A 26,252-nucleotide genomic window follows, 5' to 3' on the forward strand; every position below is an offset into this window, starting at 1 on the left:
CAATTGAGACTACAGTTTTTTTTAAAGCCCATGTTTTTCTAGACAAAATCATTTAGAGGGGCATGTGGCTGCCTCAGTTAATAAGAGTAAAAGACTCTTGATCTTGGGGTTCTAAATTCAAGCCCCACGTTGGTCCTACAGCTACTTTAAAAAAATATAAAAATAGGGCACCTGAGTGGCTCAGTCAGTTAAGCAACTGCCTTCCGCTTAGGTCATGATCCTAGGGTCCGGGGATTGAGTCCTGACAGACTCCCAGCATACTAGGAAATCTTCTCCCTCTCCCCTTCCCCCTGCTCGTGTGCTCGTGAGCTCGCTCTCTGTCTCTCAAATAAAATCTTTCCAAAAAATAAAAATAAATAAATTTTTTAAATCACCAAAAATTAAAAAAACAAAACAAAACAAAACAAAAAACCCTGTTACTTTAATTTCATCCCAACACAATGCATCCCATCTAGCAGGCATAATTTACCATCTCTGGCCAGTAACTGCCAATCATTTTAAGGCTTTTCCAGGATTTGTACCAGAGATTAACAACATATTCTTTTGAGCTGACACATGTAAGATAGTCCCAAATGCAATAAAAAACAGCATACTACCAACTACCAAACCATACTACCAAGCTTGTCGACTTGATGAGCAAAATTTTCTGCATGTTACTCATACTACCATAAAATCGACACAGAGTTCAAGGTCCCAATCTAGAGGCAATTTTGTGTGGGATGAGTAAGGGATGAATGTGAACACAATACATTCAACTCACCCACTCACTGTCTTAGTCACTCAACAGCTACACCACTGTTAGGGCCATCTCCTTGGTCATTTAACTGAAGACCCTGCTAATAATCAAGTCTCTTTCAATTTACTATGCCTATGCCTTTTATTTGTATGTTACTTCTCTCAGCACATCTTAAAAGATAAAGATACTTTATCCTTTATCTTTTAATGGTAAAGATACCATTTCAATACACGGTGATAAGGTGAAACAAGACATATCACGAAGTAGGTGATGTGGCTTTTTAGTAGTTTGTGTTTTTTGCTTTTTTAAGATTTATTTATGGGGGGGGGGCAAGAATACACAAGCAGGAGGATAGGCAGAGAGAGAACCTCAAGTAGACCCTGCAGAGTACAGAGCCAAACATGGGGCTTGATTTCATGACCCTGAGATCATGACCTGAGCTGAAACCACAAGTCAGACACTCAACCCAGTGATCCACTCAAGCATCCCAGTAGTTGATATTCTTAGTAACACTGACCCTTAGGTTAAAACAGGTCTGTTATCCAATCAAATCCAAACTAGATCAAAACCCTTCTTGGTCAATTAATCCCCCCCACAAAAAAAAGTACAGAATTTTTTTTAAAGGAATATAGGATTTAAACATTTAACTTAAAAATATACATGTAGGGACGCCTGGGTGGCTCAGTTGGTTAAGCAGCTGCCTTCGGCTCAGGTCATGATCCCAGCGTCCTGGGATGGAGGCCCACATCGGGCTCCTTGCTCAGCGGGGAGCCTGCTTCTCCCTCTGCCTCTGCCTGCCATTCTGTCTCCCTGTGCTCGCTCTCTCCCCTTCTCTCTCTCTGATAAATAAATAAAATCTTTAAAAAAAAAAAAAATACATGTAAAAGTGCTTGAGATAAAGTAAAAAAACAAAACAGCAACAAAAAGTTTCTTTGAGGCAAGTTCCTCTGGTTGGATTTCTAGTCTTTCTTTATCAATCTACAATGCACTGTCACCAAATACTTGCATTTTTTATTTCTCTAAAGTAGAGAAGGAATCTGCCCCTAGCATAGCAATCCAACTACAGAATTCTTCATGCTTTCCCCCCAATCTTTTATAGGGTCGGATCACACCTAACTTAATAGCAACTTAAGTCTTCCCAAAATGTTCAATGTAGTTTTCCTAAAAACCATTATTTCATTCGTATTTAATGGGTTCATTCAATAATTTTTATTAATTGGGAAAACAAGTAAAGCTGCACAAACATGTCTGAAAAAGCACAACGAAGTTTCAAAAGAAAATCAACTAAGGCAGAGGGTAGCTCAAGCAGTAAGGGGTTTTATGGGGAGGGAATGGAGAGCATGGATTATTACCAAGGTAATTATGGTAATAATTACCTTGATCAGTGAAAGCCAACTAGAGGAGCTTTTAACAGTAGATGCTGGTGTGGCCACCAAGACATACCCTAAACACTTTTGTGCCAAATGGGGATAAAAAGGTGTTTTGTTTTGTTTTTTTAATGTCTGATTTAGGTTTAAACTGATAGAATTAGCCTGAATTGTTTCGAGCTCGATTATGGGGGGGGGGGGCAAAAAACAAAAAACTTGCCACTTTTTAAGTGTGTAAGAGTTGCATGTTACTTGTTCCTGCAAGTCCACCTTCTGGAAAATCTGAACAGTGGTACTGTGTGTGTGTGTGTGTGCACGTGTGCGCGTGTGTTCATGTGCACCTATGACGACATGTAACTCCCAATATTTCATAATTACCTTGACCAGATAATTTTTTTTCTAATTCTCCTAAACTTTGGAATACATAGTTATTTTCCGTATGTGGTTCTCTTCATATGTTCACCCTCCTGGGTGTTCTACATATCTCTACTAGAACTGAGTAGGATGCTTTCAGCCCAGTATCAGAGCAGTACTAGGCAACGACACCAAGCCACCAGCATCAATGAAAGGGGAGACACACAACCCATATGCAGAGGACTGAAAGGTGAGGCTAATCATCACAGCCCTTTCCTGCAGGAAGGTTTCTCTGAAAATGTCCTAACAGACAATATGGCTCTAAACCAGACAGCTCTGTATTTGTTCACATATTTGTAAATATTACTGCCATCCCTAAATACAGTTCTATGTGGAAGAATAAACCACAAGCCACCGGGTTAAAATATTTTTTCCCCCCAGACAGACACTGAAAGTGTATGTATTTAACATTATAGAGTTAACCAGCTCTATGTTTAATTCCTCCTAAAATCCAACTGGTTCCTCTTTGACAGAAATTCTTTCCTTCTAAACTGCTTCAGGAATGCAAATTTTGCTATGAATAATCACATTTGTTAAATGCCATAGAAACCTGAACTCTTTGTTTCCAGAATTTAAAAACTGGTACATATTTTGTGATTCACTAAAAACCCAACAAATAATACTGGGTAGTGCTGTTTCTCATTGTTTACTCAAAAAAAATATAATTTAACATTTTCTAAAACTTTGAAGTTTCTAACAGCAAAAGAAAGGGCATTCCTAGGAAAACTAATTATGCTTAGTTATGTTAAAGTCCTTAAAAAAGAAAAAAAGATGTTATTTATTTATTTATTTATTTATTTATTTATTTGAAAGAGAGAAAAGGAGAACATGAGTGGGAGGGGAGGGTCAGAGGGCGAGGGAGAAGCGGACTCCCCACTGAGTAGGGAACCCAGAGCAGGGCTCAATCCCAGCACCCTGACATCAAGACTGAGCCAAAACCAGATGCTTAACCGACTGAGCTACCCATGAGTCCTATGTTAAAGTCCTTTTAAGTGTGCTTTCAGATTAACAAAACTGCAACTTATTCAAAATGCATGCAAGCACACACACACACTTTTGATTAACTGTAATCCAGTCCTTTTTCTCAGCCTGCAAAACCACATGCTGTAGAAAAAGTCAATATTAAAAGAAGTAACTAAAACAGAAAAATACTCTTAAAATCCACCACTTAATCATATCATTTAATTCCCTTATTAAGGAGTAAGTGAGTAACTTCCAGGATATTCTGAGGTAAATTTCCATCTGTCTGTAGATGCTGCATTACAATTCTACGAAGTCCAGCGTGTCACAGCTGGTGCTTAAAACTAATAGTAATTGAACACCTGCCTTTGGCTCAGGTCATGATCTCAGGGTCCTGGGCTGGAGCCCTGTGTCCGGCTCCCTGCTTAGCGGGGAGCCTGCTTCTCTCTTTGTCCCTCCCCACTGCTTGTGCCCTCCCCCCCCTTAAATAAAGAAAAAATCTAGGAGCGCCTGGGTGGCCCAGTGGGTTAAGCCTCTACCTTCGGCTCAGGTCATGATCTCAGGGTCCTGGGATCAAGCTCTGCATCAGGCTCTCTGCTCAGCTGGGAGCCTGCTTCCACCTCTTTCTGCCTGCCTCTCTGCCTGCTTGTAAGCTCGCTCTCTCTCTCTCCGTCAAATAAAAAATTAAGTCTTTAAAATAAGAAGAAAAAAGAAAAAATCTAAAACTTTAACAGTATTATTGTCAACGATAAACATACTCCCCAAAACGCCCAACTCTCAAATAGATATGATGGAGACATGGCCCTCACTTTTCCAGCTTCATCTCTAGTATACCCAATTCCAACTACAGTGCACTTCTCAATTACTTTATCACTCTCATCCTCTACCACAAGCATCCCTTTGGTCACGCCTGCTCCTACTACCCAGTATTTCCTCCTTTCTGGCCCAAATACTGCCTCAGCCTGTTGAAATTCTACCCTTACTTCAGCACCCATTTAAGAGGGGGAGGGCAGTACTTTTCCTGGTGCTTCCACCAACATGACCTTTCCAGTCCCTGGAGCCCCATGGCATTCCCTTTTACATTTCTCTCTAGTCACATGCCCACCATACCTGCAGGCCAGTAGCTACAGGAGCCCTGACCAGTGGTTAGCCTCTCATGGAAGAGGCTGTGTCATCAGTAACATCACAGAGGGAAGGGACACCACTGGTGATCAGTGAAGACACAGGGCTAGCAATGCAACCTACTAATGTGGAAGGATACCACAAATTATACCAATAATACTGCCAACACTAACCACTAAAAGATGCCTCTTATATCAGCTGACAAGTGTTTAAAGCTAGTTGAGCATGAACCTAATAATCTAGAAGAGATACATGATAAATAATAAAAATATCAATAATAAAAAATAAAAATATCAACAAATCTGCAACAGAAAAAAGATACCCTGACACAATAATACAGTGGAATTGACTGAAAGGCATGTCTACTTAACCAAAATACTACAAAAAACAAGTTTTCCAAATGTCTGATAGCAAGATAAAACAAAGTAAAAACTGAAGTAAAAAAAAAAATCCATTACTCTAGTACCAAGGTGGTTTCAAACATACCAAGTTGACAATTTACCAAAGTGAGGTTTTAACATCCTTCAATACTGAGACTATACCACACCCATCCTGTCACCTGAAGCTAACTTAAAACAGACTATTTCAAGAACTAGTAATATCTCAGAATAGTACACTAGCTACTGTCAGCTTATGAAAAAGGGGTCTTAAATGATTGCACATTGTGTGTTCGTTTTTTAGAAGGGCAGGGCTATGGAAGTGGCTGTTCATCCCGAACTACCTGTGTCAGGTGTCTACTCGGTCCCTCCACTCTCCTCAGACATACTATCATCTGAGGGTCCTGTGTCACCACCATCCAACTTCGCTGCTATTCCCCACTTTCTAAAATCTGATCACATCCTGACCCTGCTTAAAACCCCTCCATGCCTTTCTTTTCCCAGATTAGAAAGGTGAAGATCAAGGTACAGGTACCACCAGGTAAAGATCAAGTTCATGCAAGGTTCTCAGATCTGACCCTGCCTGCCTCTCTGCAACCTTGTCTCACCCTCCTGACTTTGTATGGGCCACAAAAACATACTGTGGGATTTCGTGCTTCCCAGAAGCTCTCCATAAACCCCTCAAGTTTCTTCTGAGTGAGGTCTCTTTGTTCCTCCTGACCAGAGGTCACTGCTGCCTCTGGCCATGTCTCTCCCTGTGCCTTGTCCAGGCCTCTGCTACAGAAAGAGGCACATGGTACAGAAAGTCTCAACACCTGGGAAACTGCAGGACAGGGACTGCTTCCTTCTTCTGCATCCTCAGTACTTAACAAAATACTGCAGACACAGCAAGAAACCAAAGAGTGTATGTGTCCACATCGGTGTTGCAATCTTGGACTACTGTAACACCACAAATCCCCAGAGATAAACAACTAAACAGGAACACCAGAAAACCCTGATTCTTCTTGGAAACACTTTTAAGATATAATTCCATTAATTTCTTACAACCTTCATTTGTTCCAATGTGCTCTACTACATGTCAGGCACTGTACTAGGCACTATGAATGAATGATAAAGTAAACAGCACTGTCTCCACTCTCAGGGAGTTTAGATCCTACTGGGGCCTTCTACAGCCCCAAATACAGCATACAGCAGTCACTATTCCACACTACTTAGTACAATACACACAAATGATCAATCCCCACACGTTTAATGCTTTTATTCTTGTCCGCTACTGAACTTCCTTTGGCCATAAAATCCTAACTGTTGCTCTTGAGCATTTCCTAAAGCTTTACACCCTTCCCATACCTGGCAACAAGGGTGGACAGGAGGTGACAATAAATGAAACCTGCACGTACAGATAAAAGAATGGAATTTAAATGCTCCTGGTAGAAGAACTACAGAGACAGAATAGCCCAACATCTTCATTTTACAAACAAACGGCCCAAGGCAGAGACAAATTTCAAGAACTGCCTCGGGTCCTCCAACAGGTCAATGGCTAAACCAGATTTAGAATCCAAATCTCTAAATCTCAGCTCACCCCTTACCTGATAGTAACATGTCCTCTGTGATGTGTTAAATTCAGTCCACAGTCACATGAAAACCTAACTGGTATTTCTTGGAGCATGGGAAATGGTAAAAGCCAAAGACAACAAGGTAGCACCATATAATCTCATAACCAAATGCTTCCTCAGCTGCTAACATTTTTAGCATTTGTGGTAAATAGAATTGTTGATCCCAATTGTTCCCATGTGGCTATTTCTATGGCCTCTTGCTGGCTGAAGTACATTTCCCCACTCCTTGATTTCAGACTTGGCCATGACTTATTTTGGCCAGTGGGGATGGTAGTGAACCTGGCACTAACAGGCTTGAAATGATTTACACAGTAAGGTTCCCTCCCTCTCCTGAGCATCTATCATCATCGTGAGAGGAACTTATCCCAGAGTTACTGACCTTCCAGTGTGGCCCTCAAAGTGAGAAACAGAGCAGCCCCAGGCAACTGCATACACATGAACAAGAAATAAATGCTTGGCAGGTGCATGCCACAGAGATTTTGAGGTGGTTTGTTATGCAGAAAAAGATGCCTGATACACTGTCTTATCCATCAAGTAAAAAATGCATACTTAGGGTAACCTGTCAGGGCTATATCTCCTTAGAATATCAGCTTGCTGTTAAAGTAGCAATTACTTTACTCTTTTTTATTTCCATTTTACTAATTCCTCAGGGCCATCTTTTATTTGAATTACCTGCAGAAAGAACAAGTCTCCAAATTACAGTGTCATCTCCAGATGTTTTACGGATTCTTAAGGTAGGCATTGTGAGAGTGGGGGAAAACATATTCTGTCAGTATCATCTCATAAAATGTCTTCTTTCCCCTTCAAAGCAGTACGATTTGTCACCCTCACAGCTAATTTATTAAAAATAATTCTCAGCTCATATGATAGGAAGGGAGTACATGCATCTTTCATCACAGGTACTTAAAGACTTTTAAAAGGCTGCTTTAAAACCCTCAACTACGATTAATGCTAAAATACACTGAATTAATTCTGGTATTTTTAAAGGGCCTCAAATGAGGGTAATATTAAAACGATAAGGCCCATGTAAATGTCCTTCAATGTAGCCATCTCTTATTCCAGCACATAGTTCAATGTTGTTAAAACTACTACAGCTTAATTAATTATAGTTATCATCTGTAATTTTTTAAGCTGAGTAGACTTGAAATAAGACTACATCTCGACCCACAGAACACTCTATGTCATCTGGAGGGTAAAATACCAAACGAGAAACCTACTGCTGATTTCTCCTTCTGGTTGCCATGACAAGGTTAATGTGTCACCTCTCTTTGTTCTTCTGTATACAAAATGAGGACATACTTCCCTTCGAAAGGACGTAACTTCCAAGTTCATCCAACAGTATACACTGTATTATATGCCTGGACTATGTACAGAATTACACATGAGTCCAGGCACCTGTGAGTCCATTCATGTAATAGCACAAAAAAATACAGGTTTGGGTGTGCCTGGGTGGCTCAGCGGGTTAAGCCTCTGCCTTTGGCTCAGGTCATGATCTCAGGGTCCTGGGACCAAGCTCCGCGTTGGGGAGCCCGCTCCCCCTCACCCGCCTGCCTCTCTGCCTACTTGTGACCTCTGCCTGTCAAATAAATAAATAAAATCTTTTTTAAAAAAAAGAATACAAGTTTGAAGGCATCTTTTTTTTTTTTTTAAATGTCAAACGAATTGGTGCTCTCCTTTAAAAAAATGAAGTCCATTGTGGTCTACAGATGTTTCATTAAAATTTGGCCAGGAAAACCAAGTTAAACACTGCTCCCCATTTCTGAATCAAGACCAGGAAAATGGCACAGTCTTCATGAAAGACTACTTACTTACATATATTCAAAGTGATAAAGATATTCTTCAGGGTGTGGGGGAAATCCCTCGAAGCCAAATTTCCTAACACAGAGCAAAACTCAAGGGATGTAGTAACTGGGGGGCAACAAACAACATACACTTTCTTTCAAGCTAACCTCGCACTGAGATTTAGCATTACTTGCAATACAACATAGTATTAGCAGTTCCTGCGACTTTGGCACCAATGGAAGTTTGGTATCTCCACATTAGAATTGCTATCAAAAATTCAAAATATTTATTTGTAATGAGTTACCTCAGAATTACGATGACTCACCAAAAGATCCTGTTATTTTAATATACTGATAAAGAAACACATCTACTGCCCTACAATAAATGTACCCACTATCACTTGTGCTGCACCCTGGGCCCCAACTCTGACTCTCCAGTCCTTATTAACTGAGGATATCCTGAATGTGGAGAGAGATGAGCACACTGGAGGAAGGGAGAGGAGAGAACAGTGTGTGTGTGTGTGTGTGTGTGTGTGTGTGTGTAAAACAGTGAAATTAAAAAAGGGTAATTATGATGAGGCATCTGTCTGTTTGGCACCATCTAAAATCAGCAAGCAATAATTGTACAACAAGGGGGTGTTTAGTGTGTGAGGTTTAGGACATTGTGCCAGAAAACCTAAAGCATCCAAGTTGTAAAACATTGTAATAAGCAGGTAATCCTAGGCCCAGCGTCCAAGTTTCTGCCCTAACCTGTTCCTTATGATTATGATTTTAAAACATCCCAGTGTCAGCAGGTTCACTGTGAGTCAGACCTGAAATAATAAATGGCTTATTTTCCATCCTGATGGAGGAAATACATCATGGCTCATTGTGGCTCACTTCACTGAGGCTGTTTTTACAGGAAAATATAAAAATAACTAAGTCATTCCGCCTTACCATTTTTATTTTAGTTTTATTAACAAAGCCCTATACTACAATCCACTCTAAAAAGAAAAAGCATGTTTTCCACATAAGCTATAAAAACAATACCTTGCAAACATCTAGAAGGAAAAATAATATAAACACCCAGAAAGAAAATTAAATTTTTGACCAACAAACACCCTGGAGGGCCAAGATAACCAATCAAATGCATTCGCTTTTATCAAGATAAAGTGCTGCTTATTTAAACTGTCAACCACATGATAATACTGTTAAAAGATGACCAAAAAATTTCGCCACCACTTGTTAAGGTTGCCAGGTTTGATAAAACTACATTTATGTATACACAAATATATACATACATTCCAGAACCCAAAGTCTTGGCTACCACAACCTCCCAACTAAAGTCAGGGGGAAAAGGACACCTTTGCCATAATAAATGCTTATCCAATGACATCTACAGTGCATACAAAACCGTTAAGACCATCATGGCTGCAGATAAAATAACCACAGTGAGTGAGAAGGGCATTCTAGGAACAATGAGTTTGTTCCATCCTGCTACTTAAATTCATTCTGTGGGAACCTTATGGGTTCTAGAGACCTCTGATGATAACACTTCAGAATGCAATCTTGTGGGCGCCTGGGTGGCTCAGTGGGTTAAGCCGCTGCCTTCGGCTCAGGTCATGATCTCAGAGTCCTGGGATCGAGTCCCGCATCGGGCGCTCTGCTCAGCGGAGAGCCTGCTTCCCTCTCTCTCTCTCTCTGGCTGCCTCTCCATCTACTTGTGATTTCTCTCTGTCAAATTAATAAATAAAATCTTAAAATAAAAAAAAAAAGAATGCAATCTTGTTTGTTATCCAAAATGGCAGCCAATATTAGGTATACTTCATGGTATGACTAACTTAGAATTATATATGGCTCTCAGTGCGTAATACATTTGAATACAAAGAATCCATAGCTCTGCTGAACGTTCACATTGAGAGACTTAAGCCATCATTCCATCTCCTTTTTTTTTTTTAATGCTTTTTATTTGACAGAGAAAGAGAGTGAGAGAAGGAACACAAGCAGGGGAGTGGGGGCAATGGGGGGGTGCAGAGGGAGAAGCAGGCTTCCTGCTTAACAGGGAGCCCGATGTGGGGCCTGGATTCCAGGACCCCAGGAGCACAACCCAAGCCGAAGGCACACACTTAACATCTGAGCCACCCAGATGTCCCTTGAAAGGTGCTAAGAGAGAGAAAAACCTGCGAATGTTCCTACTGCCTTACCCTTCTCACCTGACTCTCCTTATGTCCCTAACCATGAATGGGGAAATGAGGAAAGGCAAATAGCAGAAGGCACATTTTGGAGTGCTGTTCTCATTTTCAAGAGTTTTAAAAGGCACAAACTATGCTCTCTCATAAGCCCTGTTACCTCACTCCTATCACAGCTAGTATTATCAATACAAAAATCAAGAACTAGGGGACTAAACTTTGCCCTACCTCCCTGCAGGAATTACCAAGGACAGAGACAACAGATTCGCAGAGGCCTGGCCAAGAACTGCCCTGCAGAGTTCCCACTCTTCATCCTGCATTTTCTAGTAGTCACAACTGTGGAGACCTCGAGTCTCCTCCACAAAATTTAGGCGTCACCACCTCTCGCATGCGGTTCTATAAAGAAAGGGAAAGAGCAGCACAGGTGCACAGCACACGGTAGACACTGAAATATTAAGGGAACGTGCCATTAATGTTATAGGGTGTCTGTGAGTCTACGAAATTAAGTATGAGGATGACACCTCAGGGTTTCAACCTTAAAAAATAGAAGGGATTTTTATATATATGCGTGCATGTTACACATACAAACACACACAAATACATACACAAGAGCAAGAATACCCAAGACTTCTTTTCAAAACAAAGCTCACCCCACAATTTCTGCGGCCAAGGTATTTTAAAGTCCTAGGCACAAAAATTTCTTGTTTTGTTAAAGTCAGTTCCATTACTGGTATCAAGAGGTCTAGAATTTTAATGGCAACGTCTTCAAAAGGAAATGATCCACAAACTCTGCTTTCCCATACTTCTTTCCTCAGCAACATGAAGTCAAAGAAGTAAACTTTTACCAGCCAGAATTTTAAGAAACTCGCCAGATTGATCCCAAGTACCTGAACCCTGGGATCTTTGTTAAAACAAACACCTAATGCATATAAACTCTTATGTCTCCATCAGGATGATCAGCAGGTCAGTGAAACACAGCAAAGTCCAAAGTGTCCTCCTTTTGGCAGGAAGGGGCCTGTGTGTTGGGGGCAGGGTGTGAGGAACAAATGGCTAGAAGCAGAAAGAGACAGTGAAAAGGTCAGTGGCCTGTCACCTCACTCTTCCTTAGGCACATAAGGATGTGACAGTTACATGTGGTTTGCAAGAGGCCTCCTCCCTTTACAAGCTGCTTCGCCAACCCATCCCCAATCTAAATCAATTTTTATTTTCAGTTTGGTGTTTAAAAAAAAAAAAAAGGATTACCACACACAGAGGGACTTTAAGTCTGAGACTTTAATCACATCAAAGTCTGGAACTTCAAAGTTGCAGTTCCCACAGCAACAGCAACTCTGCTCCCATCTGCAATTTGAGTGTTACTGTATATGGTAGTCTCTCTGATTTAAGACCCTGATATGTGTGTGGGCAATGCGGCCAAGTCACAGGCACTATGAATTTGAATTTCCTGGCTCTCACTTGGCTGAGTTTAGTGGGTAAGATTATGGGGTGTTAGCATCTGCATTTAAAGCAGGTCCCCAAAGAGGAAGCACATTCAGGTCACTTGAACAAACATGAGTGTAGGCCACACCAGAACCATCTGCCTGACCGCCTGGCAGCCCCCCTTTTTCAGTTCTGCAGTCTTCCTCAGAGCCCAGTGACCAGGACCGCCAGGATGGCGCTCACAGCATTTCAAGCTGCACCCTAATGGCTGGCACCATTAAATGGCTCATTTTTTAAAAAGTCTGTGAAGAGCTTTAGCAGACAGAAGAGAAAGCAAATCAAAGCCCCTCTCTGAAGGGGGTGGGGGGGGGGGTGGACAAAAACAAAAAAGTCCTAGTATCCAACCCAGCATTTGACCAGCTGGTGGTTACCTTTCCTCTACCATGTAACACAGTGGTTTCCAAAGGTATTTTCCAACAATCTAGTTCCTGATTTCAGTGGCCACTCTGTTTCAGGAATAAGAACAAAATTCAATATGGAGACAAGTATTGGAAAAGTCCCCGGGAACTGACTTAGCGTCAGTGGTTTGTTACGTGCGTGTGCGCCCAGCCATGCCAGGGTGCTTCTGAATACCAAACCGAGGGCTGTACACTTGGGCCCTACTGTCCCCACCTCCTCCAGTGGCTGAAATTCCGAGGCTAGACATCTCTACCCATCAGAATATGTGCTGACCACCAGCTAAGGCTACTTTAGAAAGAGGAGAGCACTGCTAGGAATGTGGCCCTCCATTTCAGAGCACAATCCTGAGGCAGGATGGCAGCATGTGTAATTCATCTGAAATCGCCACCTAGAGAGTGGCCTAAGTGACTCAAGGTCACTGGAATTGTAAAAGACTTAAAAACACAGTCAGGCCCCCCCTCACTTTTCTAAAACCAAGGCACAGACGGCTTCTGAGAGCAAATCTTCACGTAGAGGGTTTTGTTACTGAGAATGATGCTAGAGGAATTCCAGTGCAGTGCACTCAGTGGAAGACCCATGGCCTAGACCCTGGAGAGGCAGACTACAAAGCACAGCAACAGCCCCCTTCTCTGGAGGCAGCCTTCCAGCAGAAAACGTTCAGACTATTTGGACAAACATGAACCAGAAAGTCAGGACAGAAAGGAAAGAATGAAAACCAACTACTAACCTACAAAGCACAAAGACCCTCTCAAACCGTCATCTGGAGATTGCTTAAACTTTGTATAAAGTAAGTTCAGTTATTTAACACTGTTTATACAGGTTCTCCTGAGAACCTCATTCCTTGCTAATTTGACGACCACTTTTAAGGAGTGAGGGATCAATCAATGCACAAGTGAAGAGGGGTTTCAAAAGCTCCAGAAAGCATTAGGACACAACACAAAACAAGTGGATGTTCCCAAAGACCATCCCAATCCTCCCCAGTAAGACAGAAGGCACAGTGAACTTGGAGGTACAGAAAAAGGTATATTCATGCAACAAACAGTTGCAAACACCTACTATGTGCCAGGTTCAAAGGAATGAGCATAACAGAAACTGCTGGTCTTCGTGGCATCTGGCTCTAGAAGGGAGACAGACAAGCAGAATACATGCAGTGGGTCAGGTGATAATACATGCCACCATGAAAAATAGAGTAAAGAGGAGAATGCTGGGAATACCTGAAGAAGAGCATTACAAACAGAGGCAAAGGATGATGCCAAAGGCCTAGGGGAAGAAAGATGCCAGCCTGCAAGGAGGTCAATGTGATCAGAAGGTTACCAAGGAGAGCAAAAGGACGTCAGAGAAATGACTGCGGGATCAGGCCACGGGAGCCTCACAGGCCATTGGAGGAATCTCAGCGTTTACACTGAGAGGGCCAGGCTGACCAGAGGCAAAGGCACAGGCAGGAAACCAGTTAGGAGACACAGCAAGCAACCGGTGAAAAATCATACGGCTTGGACCAAGGGCCAGGGATAGAGGAGGTGAGACGTGGGAAGGAAATCTGAACACTCTAAGGTTAGAGAGAGCAGAATTTGCTGATAAAATCGCACATGGGATGGAGAGGGAAAAGAAAAAGGTCTTTCTGAATTCAAAAGTATTATCTGGGGGCGCCTGGGTGGCTCAGTGCGTTAAAGCCTCTGCCTTCGGCTCAGGTTATGATCTCAGGGTCCTGGGATCGAGCCCCGCATCGGGCTCTCTGCTCATTGGGGAGCCTGCTTCCTCCTTTCTCTCTGCCTGCCTCTCTGCCTATATGTGATCTCTGTCTGTCAAATAAATAAATAAAATCTTAAAAAAAAAACACAAAAGTATTATCTGGAATATTTACTTGAATGGAACACAAATATCTTTAGTAGACCACACTGAGCTCTCCCAGAAGAGCTCTACAAAGACACTAATGTTTGAAGAAGTACGAAGGAGAGAGATGGAAATACTAATTGACAGAAATAAGAATCAAAACAGGTACCTCTAGAAAGTTCTTAAGAAGGAAATGAGTCTTGAGGATGAGACAATGTAGGTCTAATGAAGAGACAGGGAAACAGTATTTCAGATGAAGAGGCTCAAAGAGAGGGCAAAACACACGGGTTAGGACAAGAGGTCTATCAGTAAAATCGTAAACAGGAGTAGCAGAAAGGGCACTTCGTAACAGAGAGACACCTGATGTACGAAAAGCCTGTGATCAGCAATGTTACTCTGTAAGAGGTTGGAAGAGGTTAAGTGTTAAAAGCCACCACGGGAATGGAACCCACCTGAAATACAGAGGAGAGAGATGAAGCTTTGTTTCTGTGCTGAAGGACAGAATAGACCAGTGAGTTAGGGTGGATGCAAAGGCAAAGAAGCACAGTAAAATTAAGACCTAAAAGAGACCCAAGAATTCAAATAAACTGGCAGTACTTGGTAGTCTGGATGGGGGTTGTGGGGGGCAGGTATGTGGGAAAAGTAGCAACTAACCCCCAGTTCAAACTGCAATTAACTGGTAGTGGTTGGTTGCTTGATACAGGAAACACAAGACAAATTCCGAGTTTTTCAGGTGTTCTTTTTCCAAGTTACATCCCTTCTGCTCTAGAACCCTAATACACAAATACATACAATGACATCCCTTACCCACCTTGCTGAATCCAAACAATTTTCAATTAAAAAGAAAAAACTAAACAGATTTTTAAAATATTATACAAAAATATTCATCTTTACATGGATACTTTAATTAGAATTTCTGCATGGAATCCAAATGGGATAATAGGAAGAGAAAGTGTATTTTAGGGAACCAACTATCCCTAATGAATAAGGGAACTGGAAAAGGTGAAAGGTTTTTAAAAACATTTACCACAAAAAGAAAGAAAGGTGACATCACCGCAGACCACAGAATCTTCTGACAGAAAAGACGATCAAATAACATGTCCTCGGTATGCAAGGGCCAGGTGGGAAATACAGTCCAAACTAGTAGAGACAAGGAGCCCCAGCACACAAGCCTCAAGAGGCCAGCATCTCTGCGATCCTAACTTGTATTTGGATGAAGGAACAAAAAATATCTATCAAATGAGTTGTTAGGAGGAAAAGAAATCACGATCTGGGGGCACCTGGGTGGCTCAGTGGGTCTGCCTTTGGCTCAGGTCATGATCTCAGCATCCTGGGATCAATCCCTGCATCAGGCTCTCTGCCCAGCAGGAGCCTGCTTTCCCTTCTCTCTCTGCCTGCTGCTCTGCCTACTTGCAATCTCTCCCTCTTTGCCAAATAAATACATAAAATCTTTAAAAAAAAAAAAAGAAAAAGAAAAGAAGAAAGAAAGAAATCACGATGTAAAAACGGAAAGAGACACGTGAACAATGCTGAATAAGAAGAAAGCAAAACCAAAGAGTATTTAATTTTTAATTTCAGTTTTTCTAAAGCAAGGAAAGCATGAGTAGACTACACCCCACACGGTACAACATGGCACACGGTACAACAAAGGAGGTGTACTATATGTGAAAATATCTGGAAAGAATGGAAACTAGAGTGTAAGCCTAAGATTATCATAAATAAGAAATGAAGAGGTCAAGTCCTCTCACACATTTTGGACCACTGAACAAGTAATTGCCACTTCAACCCCATCCTCTCATTGACAAAACAGAAACCAACAAGTAACAACACCTGTCAAAATGATATTATCCACATTTCCAAACATTCCTTCCAGATCAGTTCAAGATTTAAGAACTTTAAAAGTACACGTGTAGGGCACCTGGGTGGCTCAGTGGATTAAGCCGCTGCCTTCGGCTCAGGTCATGATCTCAGGGTCCTGGGATCGAGTCCCGCATCAGGCTCTCTGCTCAGCGGGGAGCCTGCTTCCCTCTCTCTCTCTCTCTCTGGCTGCCTCTCTGTCTACTTGTGATTTCTCTCTGTCAAATAAATAAATCTTAAAAAAAAAAAAAAGTACACATGTAAATACAGTTCAAAATAAAATAAACACTTCGTTTTTCTAAGCTCCCAAGAGCTGTGTTCCATGTTGTGGGATTATGTTATGGTGGATGATTCTGCTCAAATCGATGATAAAGGCAGAGAGAGGAGTACTTTCATTTTATTGAAGACCAGAACTACAAAACTGATGGTAGTACAATAATAGAAACTAAGAGCCTTGGAGACCGACAGACCTAGATTTGATCCCAGTCTGTTCTTTCTATTAACTGCATTATTGCATGAATTATCTAAGCCTTGATTTCCACTTCAAAGAAGGGGAATAGCAACATCATCTACTTTGTAAGGCTGGAGTAAGAATTAGAACTACTGATGCCCTTAGTACAAAAGAAGTATCAAATAAAAAGCAGCTATGTCATTAGCTCATCTACGGCTTAAGCTCCATTTTTTTTTAAAGATTTTATTTATTTATTTGATAGAGACACAGTGAGAGAGGGAACACAAGCAGGGGGAGTGGGAGAGGGAGGAGCAGACTTCCCGCTGAGCAGGGAGCCCGATGTGGGGCTGGATCCCAGGACTCTGGGAGCATGACCCAAGTGGATGGCACGCTTAACAACTGAACCACCCAGGTGCCCCATTAAGCTCAATTTTTATTTCCATCAGCATTCCAGCAGTAGAAAGCAGTACAAAACTGGGGTTCCTCCAAATCCTTAAAATCCTGAAGTACTCTGTATATGACTTGAGGTTCCTCAAAAGAGATCTGATGTATTAATATTATTCCTCAGTATTATGTAATTATTTATATACAGTTATTTTAAAAAGATTTGTATCCTAACTAACGAGCTTGACACTTCTCTCTTAGGTACAGTCTATATTCCATTAAAGACTTCTTCATTCCAAAATTAAAATCTCAAATTTCACAGTTGTGGAAAATGCTACACTTATAAAGGGGGTGTGTGGACTCCTGGGTGACTCAGTTGGTTGGGCAACTGCCTTCAGCTCAGGTCATGATCAAGTTCAAGTCCCAAGTCGGGTTCCCCCTGCCCTGCAGGGACCCTGCTTCTTCTCCTCCTCCCTCTGCCTGCCACTCCCCCTGCTTGTGCTCCCGTGCGTGCACTCACTCTCACTCTCTCTGTCAAATAAATAAATAAATAAAATCTTTAAGAATAACTAAATACAAAATTAAAAAATAAAGGGGGGTTTTATTAAAAAAACAAAAAAATCTCTGATTCAAATGACTAAGCCTCAACATGACACCATGAGATATCACTCCTGGATAACAGCTCACCCATGGAGTTTCTTTCTTTTCTGGCAAAAGGCAATCTGCCTTTCTCAAATCCAAGATTTATCTCCACAAAAGTAACCAAACTTTCTGCCAATTCCACATAATCCCACTATTCCCTAAGCCCATTTCCACAACTACAAAACAGGGTTAACCGCAGGTAGTTATTTCAGTGTTGTTTAATGATTAAATAAAATAATATACACGAAGTACCTAGTGACAGATAAAGCAATTTAAAAAAAAAATTAGCTTGGGACGCCTGGGTGGCTCAGTCAGTGAGGTGTCTGCCTTCAGCTCAGGTCATGATGCTGGGGTCCTGGGATTGAGTCACATCAAGCTCCCTGCTCAGTGGGGAGCCTGCTTCTCCCTCTGCCTGCTCTGCCTGCTGCTCCCGCTGCTTGTGCTATCTCTCTGAAAAATAAATAAATAAAATCTTTTAAAAAACGTTAGCTCTTTTATTATTTACTGAAATATTTCAATCCTTAAAAAAATATTTTTTAAGATTCTATTTATTTATTTGTCAGAGAAAAAGAGCACAAGCATGCGGATTGGCAGGTAGAGGGAGAAGCAGGCTCCCTGCAGAGCAAGGACATGGGTAGGACTTGATCCCAGGACCCTAGGATCATAACCTGAACCCAAGGCAGACGCTTAACTAACTGAGCCACCCACCCAGGCATCTGAAAAATTCCAATCCTTTAAAAATTATTTCCCAATTTACTCCTATACTGCCCATTTCCCAAAAATTACTAGAGCTGTAACTATGCATGGAAGAGGAAGAGTGCTCTACTCATTACTAACCTTCACACAGGAGAAGACCCACTAGGGCACTCCCTGCTTCCAGGCTCAGACTTGGGAGATTTAAGCCTATGCCAATCATTTTATTTGGCTTTAAGTATGCTAATGGTTAACACATTCACACAAATTCTCAGCTGAAAGAATACCTTTTATCAAGAGTCCTACTAAATCAAAACAAACCTCATTTGCATTTATTCACCTTTCCTTTAATCCTCCAATGGTAAAGTTAAAAAAAAAAAAAAAATGAAATGTAGATAAAGGGGAAGAGAACAATGAAGATGGTAAACTGACTTCTGAAAAACTACACAATCATACTGAAATACATTTCTCTATCAAAAACATGACCATAAAACATTAATCCATTGGTAGGCCACTCGATGAACACAGGCTTTTTAACGTGACCCTGGGGAACACCTGGGGCATTAGTTCTTACTGCTGACTCTTACTAATAAACCTTTTCTTATTCCATGTGTATACCTCTGTGTATCACATGATAACCTAGAAGACCAGCAAACTTGACAAGAAGTAAAATGAGACAAGCAAGAAAACCAACAACAGAATTAAATTACACTGACAAGTTAGAATGCTGGGTTAAAAAATCAAGATGAAATTGAAAGTTCAACAGAATTATAAAACAAAGATGTGAGAAACAGAAACACTTGCTGACTGCAAGCTTCAATTGAACCATCAGTTAGGTTCTGTTAGGGTCTTAGGCTGCATTAATCAAAGGAAGATCACAGGAAATTAAAGTCCCACTGTGCTCAAAACTAACCACATCATAGCCAGAGGATAGGTGAGCTCTTGACTGGCACACCCCAAGGACACTGGTAAATGAGAGTGCATCTCATAAAAGGAATGGAGGCTGAAAATGCAAACTATGGTCAAAAAAGCCCTCATTTCTGCAGATAAACAGGGACTAAGTGACTTCTGCAGGAGAGGCTGAAAGGAGATATAACCTAGTCTCAATTCTAAGATGTCGTGCCCCTGGAGTGTTACCACATCGCAGCCTGGTAGTGCCGTCAACAGAAAGCAGAACAGTAGTGTTATCAAAGCTACTGGCAACAAAATCAAAAACACAAGAAACAATAAGTGTTGGTGAAGATAGGGGAAAAAAAAAAAAAAAAGAACCCCACTGCACTGCTGGTGGGAGTGCACACCAGTGCAGCCACCATGGAAAACTGTACAGAGGATCCTCAGAAAGTTAAAAGTAGAACTACCCTACAATCCAGCAATCATACCACCAGGCATTTACCCCCCAAAATACAAAAACACTCATTCAAAAGGATACATACACCCTTATGTTTATTGCAGCATTATTTACAATAGCCAAACTATGGAAGCAGCCCAAGTGCCCACTGAAAGATGAATGGCTAAAGATGTGTTAAGTATATAATGGCATATTACTCGGCCATCAAAAAGAATGGTATCAGGACGCCTGTGTAGCTCAGTGGGTTAAGCTTCTGCCTCCAGCTCAGGTCACGATTTCAGGGTCCTGGGATCAAGCCCTACATCGGGCTCTCTGCTTGGTGGGGAGCCTGCTTCCCTTCCTCTCTCTCTCTGCCTTCCTCTTTGCCTACTTGTGTTCTCTCTCTGTCAAATAAATAAATAAAATCTAAAATTTATATATATATTTAAAGTGCAAATTAAAGGAAAATGTGGCTCATGGTAGGGATGTTACATAGATAGCTACCTTCCCTACTGCTACCTGAAGACATCACGTGTACACTTTTAAGAGCAATCCAGGACAGTATGGATTATCAGCTCTATTTTATATATGCTGAAACTGAAACAAGAGAGTTTAAATGAGGGCACCTGGGATCTGGGTGGAAAGCTTTTTTCATCTTTACTACTCTCTATTTTAGAAAATACCTGTTTGGAAGGAAGGAAGGAAGGAAGGAAGGAAGGAAGGAAGGAAGGAAGGAAGGAAGGAGAAAAGAAAGAGCAAATACCTGTTCTAAGAAATATAAATCCTCCCCCAACTTACGATGGGGTTACATCCTGATTAAACCTTCTGTAAACTGAAAATATCCTAAGTTGAGGGATGCCTGGGTAGCTCAGTTGATAAGCATCTGCCTTTGGCTCAGGTCATGATCCCAGGATCCTGAGATCATATTGGGTTCCCTGCTCAGTGGGGAGCCTGCTTCTCCCTCTCCCACTTCCCTTGCTTGTGTCCCCTCTCACTGTCTCTCTCTCTCTGTGTCAAATAAAATCTTAAAAAAAAAAAAAAAAAAAGTAAAGTAAATACCCTAAGACGAAAATGCATTTATACACCCAGCTTATGAACATCACAGTTTAGCCTTGCCTACCTTAAATGCACTCAGAACATGGACATTAGGCTACAGTTGGGCAAAGTCATCTAACATAAAGCTTATCTTAAAACAGTGTTGAATATCTCGGGTATTTTATTGAATACTGTACTGAAAGTGAAAAAGAGTGGTCATATGGGTACAGATGACTATAAGTGTATCTATTGTTTACCCCCGTCATCACGTGGCTGACTGGGAGGCGTTGCTGCCCAGCTGGGAAAGGATCCAAATTCAAAATTCAAAGTATGGGTTTCTACTGAATGCGTATGGCTTCTGCACCACTGTAAAGTTGGAAAATCGTTTAAGTCAAACCATTATGTATCAGGGGCAGTCTATATTCAACTAAAATCAAATAAAAAAAGAAATCCCACCAACAGGCATTCTAGTAGCAACAGGATATTTTTTTAACTAATCCCACTACTAAGATATTGTAAAAACTTTCAAAGATACTCCCAATCTCCTGACAAAGGAACCAAATAAGTTCACTGATCTTAGATGGTTATAACAGTTCAATACAAAGCAATAAGCTTTTATAAAATTGGAAATGTAACACTGTTTCTAAAGCTGTCCTATCAGTGAGAGACCTGCCCCAAACCCCGCAAGGGTTTCTCAAGGGTTATAGAAGGGTTATAAAAATAATTCCTAGTTCGTTTAATACTTTTTTTTTTTTTTTTTTTAAGTAATCCCTAAGTGGGGCTTCAACTCACCACCCGGATTATCAAGAATAGCATGCTCTACCAACTGAGCCAGCCAGGTGCCTCCCATGTCAGTTTAGATTCCCAAATTTTCTTGACTCAACTGTATTACACAGAAAACCTAGAGGTAACTCCTTACCCTTAGTGCAGTGTTAAATATCGAAAGGAAGTTAAAGTAGTCTATATTACAAAGTTGTAAACTCCACCTACACCTCTCTCCTTTCCAAATGTGTACTGAGTTGTGGTTTCACAGCTGACAAGGGGCTCATGAACTTCCCTAAAACTGGGTAGCCAGACTCTGCTACCCAAAATGACATTAGCCGTGATTCCTTAGAGTCAGAGGACCAACTTCCCTCCATCCAAAGCTGAAGGGCGACCAGCTATCAACACGCGCCCAAGGGAGACTTTGCTGACAATTGCCCTTTGTGTAACAAACTTCTATCTATCTTGCCACAAGATCCAGAACTCCTAACATTTCACCACCTCTTTCTAAACAAAGTTAACACCGGCCAGAGGTGTCATGATGTCAAGAATTAAGAAACATATGTATGTATATGACTCGGGGACATGAATCTGCCCTTGTCCGATTTTTCTTTACTCCTCCCTCCTCTTTATTTCTTCAATTTGCTAAATCATGAGCATTACTAGAACCCTGCAATCTCTTCTGCACTTCCCCAGTTCTACCCACAGCCAAGCAATTTTATCAGCACTTCCTCTAGCCTAACCTAGACCTCTCTGAATCTCAATAAGACCGTTGCCCCAGACGCTCTCTTTGCCCATCCTGACCCTGTTCAAGTTCCCTGGACCCAGAGGGATCACTTCAACCACCTGCTCAAAAGCCTAACACTCTTTAATCTAACTGCTGTGTGTCCCTTCAACTGTCAACTGCATGAGATGAAACTGAGAAACTGTTCAAAGGCATTACGGAAGAAAGTAATGCTTCAGTGCACGGTGCAACCAGGCACTGGATCCTGTACCAGGAGAAAAAGCACACCACTAGTAAGGATGCTACTGGGAAGCTGACAAATGTGGAACATGGAATTAAAAAATGGAATGAAGGGGCACCTGGGTGGCTCAGTCATTAGGCGTCTGCCTTCGGCTCGGGTCATGATCCCAGGGTCCTGGGATCAAGCCCAGCATCGGGCTCTCTGCTCAGTGGGAAGCCTGCTTCTCCTTCTCCCACTCCCCCTGCTTGTGTTCCCTCTCTCACTGTGTCTCTGTCAAATAATAAATAAAATCTTTAAAAAAAAAAAACAAAGGAATGAAAAGCACTGTATTAATGAATTTTGGGGGCACCTGGCTTAGTCGGTTAAGCATGCAACTCTTGATCCTGGGGTTGTGAGTTTAAATCCCACATTGGGGATAGAGATTACTCTTTGGAAAAATAAAAAGAAAGAAAGAAAGAAATCTAGGGGTGTCTGGGTGGCTCTGTGGTTGAGCTTCCAGCTCTTGGTTTCAGGTGGGGCTGTGATCTCAGGGTGGTGAGACCGGCCTTGCATGGAACTGGCTCAGGGAGGCATCTGCTTGGGATTCTTTCTTTCTTCCACTCTCTTTCCCTCTGCCCTTTAAAAAATGAATAAAGTCTAAAGAAAATAATTCTTTTTAAGAATTGTTTTTAAGGTTTTAATTATTCATTTAACAGAAAGGGAGTGTACAAGCAGGGAGAGCAGCAGGCTCTCTGCTGAGTCAGGAGCCAGATGTGGGACTCGATTCCAGGACCCTGGGATCATGACCTGAGCCGAAAGCAGCTGCTTAACAAACTGAGCCACCCAGGCATCCCAGAAAATACGATTTTTAAATAGATGATTTATTTTTATTTTTTTAAAAGATTTTATTTGTTTATTTGAGAGAGACAGTGTGCAAGCACAATCAGAGGGAGCTGCAGCTAGGAGGAGAAGACAGCTCCCCACTGAGCAAGGACTTGATCCCAGGATCCTGGGATCATGACCTGTGCCTCAGGCAGACACTTAAACTAAACCACTGAACCACCCAGGCATCCCAAAAACGTAAATTTAAAAATTTTTAAAAATAAATTAAAGTAGGAAGAAAAAGTAGTAAATTTCCTAAATGTGCCAGCTGTACCATGGATATATAAGAAATACTATATATTTGGAAATACACACTGAAACATTAAGGGATGAATGAAGCAACACCATTTTATGTAAGCTACTCCTGAATGGGTCAGGGAAAAATGTGTGCATATGTCCATATAAATTTACACATACATGTATATATACATAGGAATGCAAACAAATGTGGCAGATGTTAAAAATTGGTGAATCTGGATAAAGGGTGCACATAAATTCTTTATATTTTTAAGCTTACCTTTCGAAAATATTTTTTTAAAGATTTTATTTATTTATTTATTTGACACACAGAGAGAGATCACAAGTAGGCAGAGAGGCAGTCAGAGAGAGGGGGAAGCAGGCTCCCTGCCGAGCAGAGAGCCTGACATGGGGCTTGATCCCAGGACCCTGGGATCATGACCTGAGCCAAAGGCAGAGGCTTTAACCCACTGAGCCACCCAGGCGCCCCTCGAAAATATTTCTAAACAAAAGGTTGTTTTGTTTTTTAAAAAGCCCTTTGAGGGGGCATAAGGAAGCTTTTCAGTGATAGATATGTTCATTATCTTGACTGTAGTAATGTTTCGCATGTGCATCTGTACGTCAAAACTTATCAAATTGTGTAATTAAAATATGTGCAGTTTATGTACTGAGGTACACCTCAAAAAGCGGTTTCTTAAAAACACACACACTCAAAGCCTGAGGGTTTCAGTCTTCCTGGGCTGACAACTTGTCTCACCGTACCTTATGATCACATGGGCCTCTGTTCCCTTTACTCTTCACCCCTCCTTTCCACAATCCTGAAGGACTCACTGTACTATCTGAGCTTGTCTTTCTTCTGCTGTTTTGCTCATTCTACTACTACTTTCTGGAAAAGGAATAGTGGAATTTGGACTCGCAGCCAGATGCAAATCGAAGATGTGTCAAATGCGCAATGAGAAGCCCACTTTCTGATCTGTGAAATGGGGATTATGGCCACCTACTGACAAGATGCAGTTGGCAACTGGCAGAGTGGCTAAGGTCCAAGTAACTGAGGTTGAAAGTATGACAGTACTGTGTAAACTGAAATAATACAAAATAATGTTGAGCATCATTACCTCCATATATTGAAAGCCCAAAGTTTACCCCCCGGCACCTCCTTGGAAACAGACTCCCCTCTCCCCTGAATTAAAACAGAACTGTCCCTGATCCTCTGGTAGACCATCTGTGGTCTACCACATTCATCACAATACCACATGGGGGTGCCTGGGTGGCTCAGTTGGTCATGATCCCAGGGTCCTGCTCAGCAGGGAGCCTGCTTCTCCCTTTCCCCCTGTTCCCTCTATACCTCATCTTCCTATGCTTCCTATGGCTTGTGCGCTTCCTAAGAGCTCCATGTCTAAATTCAGGAACATAATGAACTGCAGTGATCCAACTGTGGTCACTGAACAGCCCCAGGCAGTAAGTGGCAATGGGTGGTTAGAGCAGTAAGCTCTCAACTGCCTCAACTTCATTCGCAGTCTGTGGGTGTATAAAGTGGCTGGATGTGGGGCCCATCCACCACAGACCCTCCTTTCACATACTGGGCTGTGGGTGGGCCTGAAAAAAGACCACAGATGCAGTTGCCCTATGGGGCACTGGCCTCCACATGGCTCCCCGGGGGACACTGTTCTCAAGAGGAAGCTACAGATGACAGGATTCAGGACAATGAAATGAATGTGCATCATTCTGAAACCAGAGGACCTAGAAGGCAGATAGGAACTGGTGGTCACCAAGATTTTCTCATGCTCAGCAACTCAAGCCCATCAACATATGGTGCAATAAGAACCTTTAGTTAGGTTTCATTTAGTATTTTTAACTTACTAAAGAATGCTCACCACTTAAGAATTGACTATCTACCTCCAAAAACTAAGGGAAGGTTTTTGGCTTTCTGTGTTTGAGTTTTTGTTTTTGTTTTTAAGATTTTATTTATTTATTTGACAGAGAGAAAGAGAGCGAGCACAAGCAGGGGGAGTGGCAGGCAGAGGGAGAACCAGATTCCCAACTGAGCAGAACCTTGGGATCATGACCTGGGCTGAAGGAAGATGTTTAACTGATTGAGCCACCCAGGCACCCAGGGAAAGAGGTTTTAAAACATAATTAGCTAAAACCAGGAACCCCAGACCTCCAAAATGCTAGGCACTTTGTTCTTGGAATTCAAGTACTATGCAAGGGGAACTGAAACCCTGAAAATCTCTATTGTATAGAAACTCTGCATGTAGTTTATACACACACAAGCCAAGGGGAATCCTTCAAAAACAGTCCTGGGCTATTTTTGTTCCTACTGAAGAGCAAAACTTACTTGTCGACACTGGAAAAACCAGGAGAGGCTTGTCATCTAATGACTGGTCTGGTAAACAAGAAAAGGGCCTAAAACAATCTACTGAAGTACTATAAAGGCTACATCCTTTGGCAACACCACTGTCATTTTGTTTTAAATTTCTTAAATGGGAGAGAGGGAAGCTGCCTTGAGGTACAACACTAAGATCCCTCTTGGCACACCACTATGCTGGAGTGTGGTCAGAAGAGAAAAGGGATGTGCATTCACACAGGTGGGACTTCCGAGTCCCAAAGAGGCTTACATGGAGGGGGGAGTCTTCTACCTAACATAAAGTATGCTGTGGAGGTAAGTGAGAAAGAATGAAGCTATTATGCTGAATAAAGAAACATGAAGACGGTGCAAAAATAAGTAATTGCCAAAGTCTCGGCTCCACACTTCTCAGTCCTCTGGGGCTAGGAGAGGGCGGTCTCGGGGTCCT

The 26,252-nt window shown here is 41.7% G+C and overlaps 1 protein-coding gene across 1 annotated transcript in view; it reads right to left on the bottom strand.

The window, feature by feature from the left end:
• The window catches only part of FOXO1 (forkhead box O1), a 97,756-nt gene that overhangs the window by 45,465 nt on the left and 26,039 nt on the right, over nucleotides 1-26,252 (bottom strand). The gene's annotated exons all lie outside the window — the stretch shown is intronic.

Source organism: Mustela nivalis (genome assembly GCF_964662115.1).
Source record: "Mustela nivalis genome assembly, chromosome: 15".
Taxonomy (NCBI): domain Eukaryota; kingdom Metazoa; phylum Chordata; class Mammalia; order Carnivora; family Mustelidae; genus Mustela; species Mustela nivalis.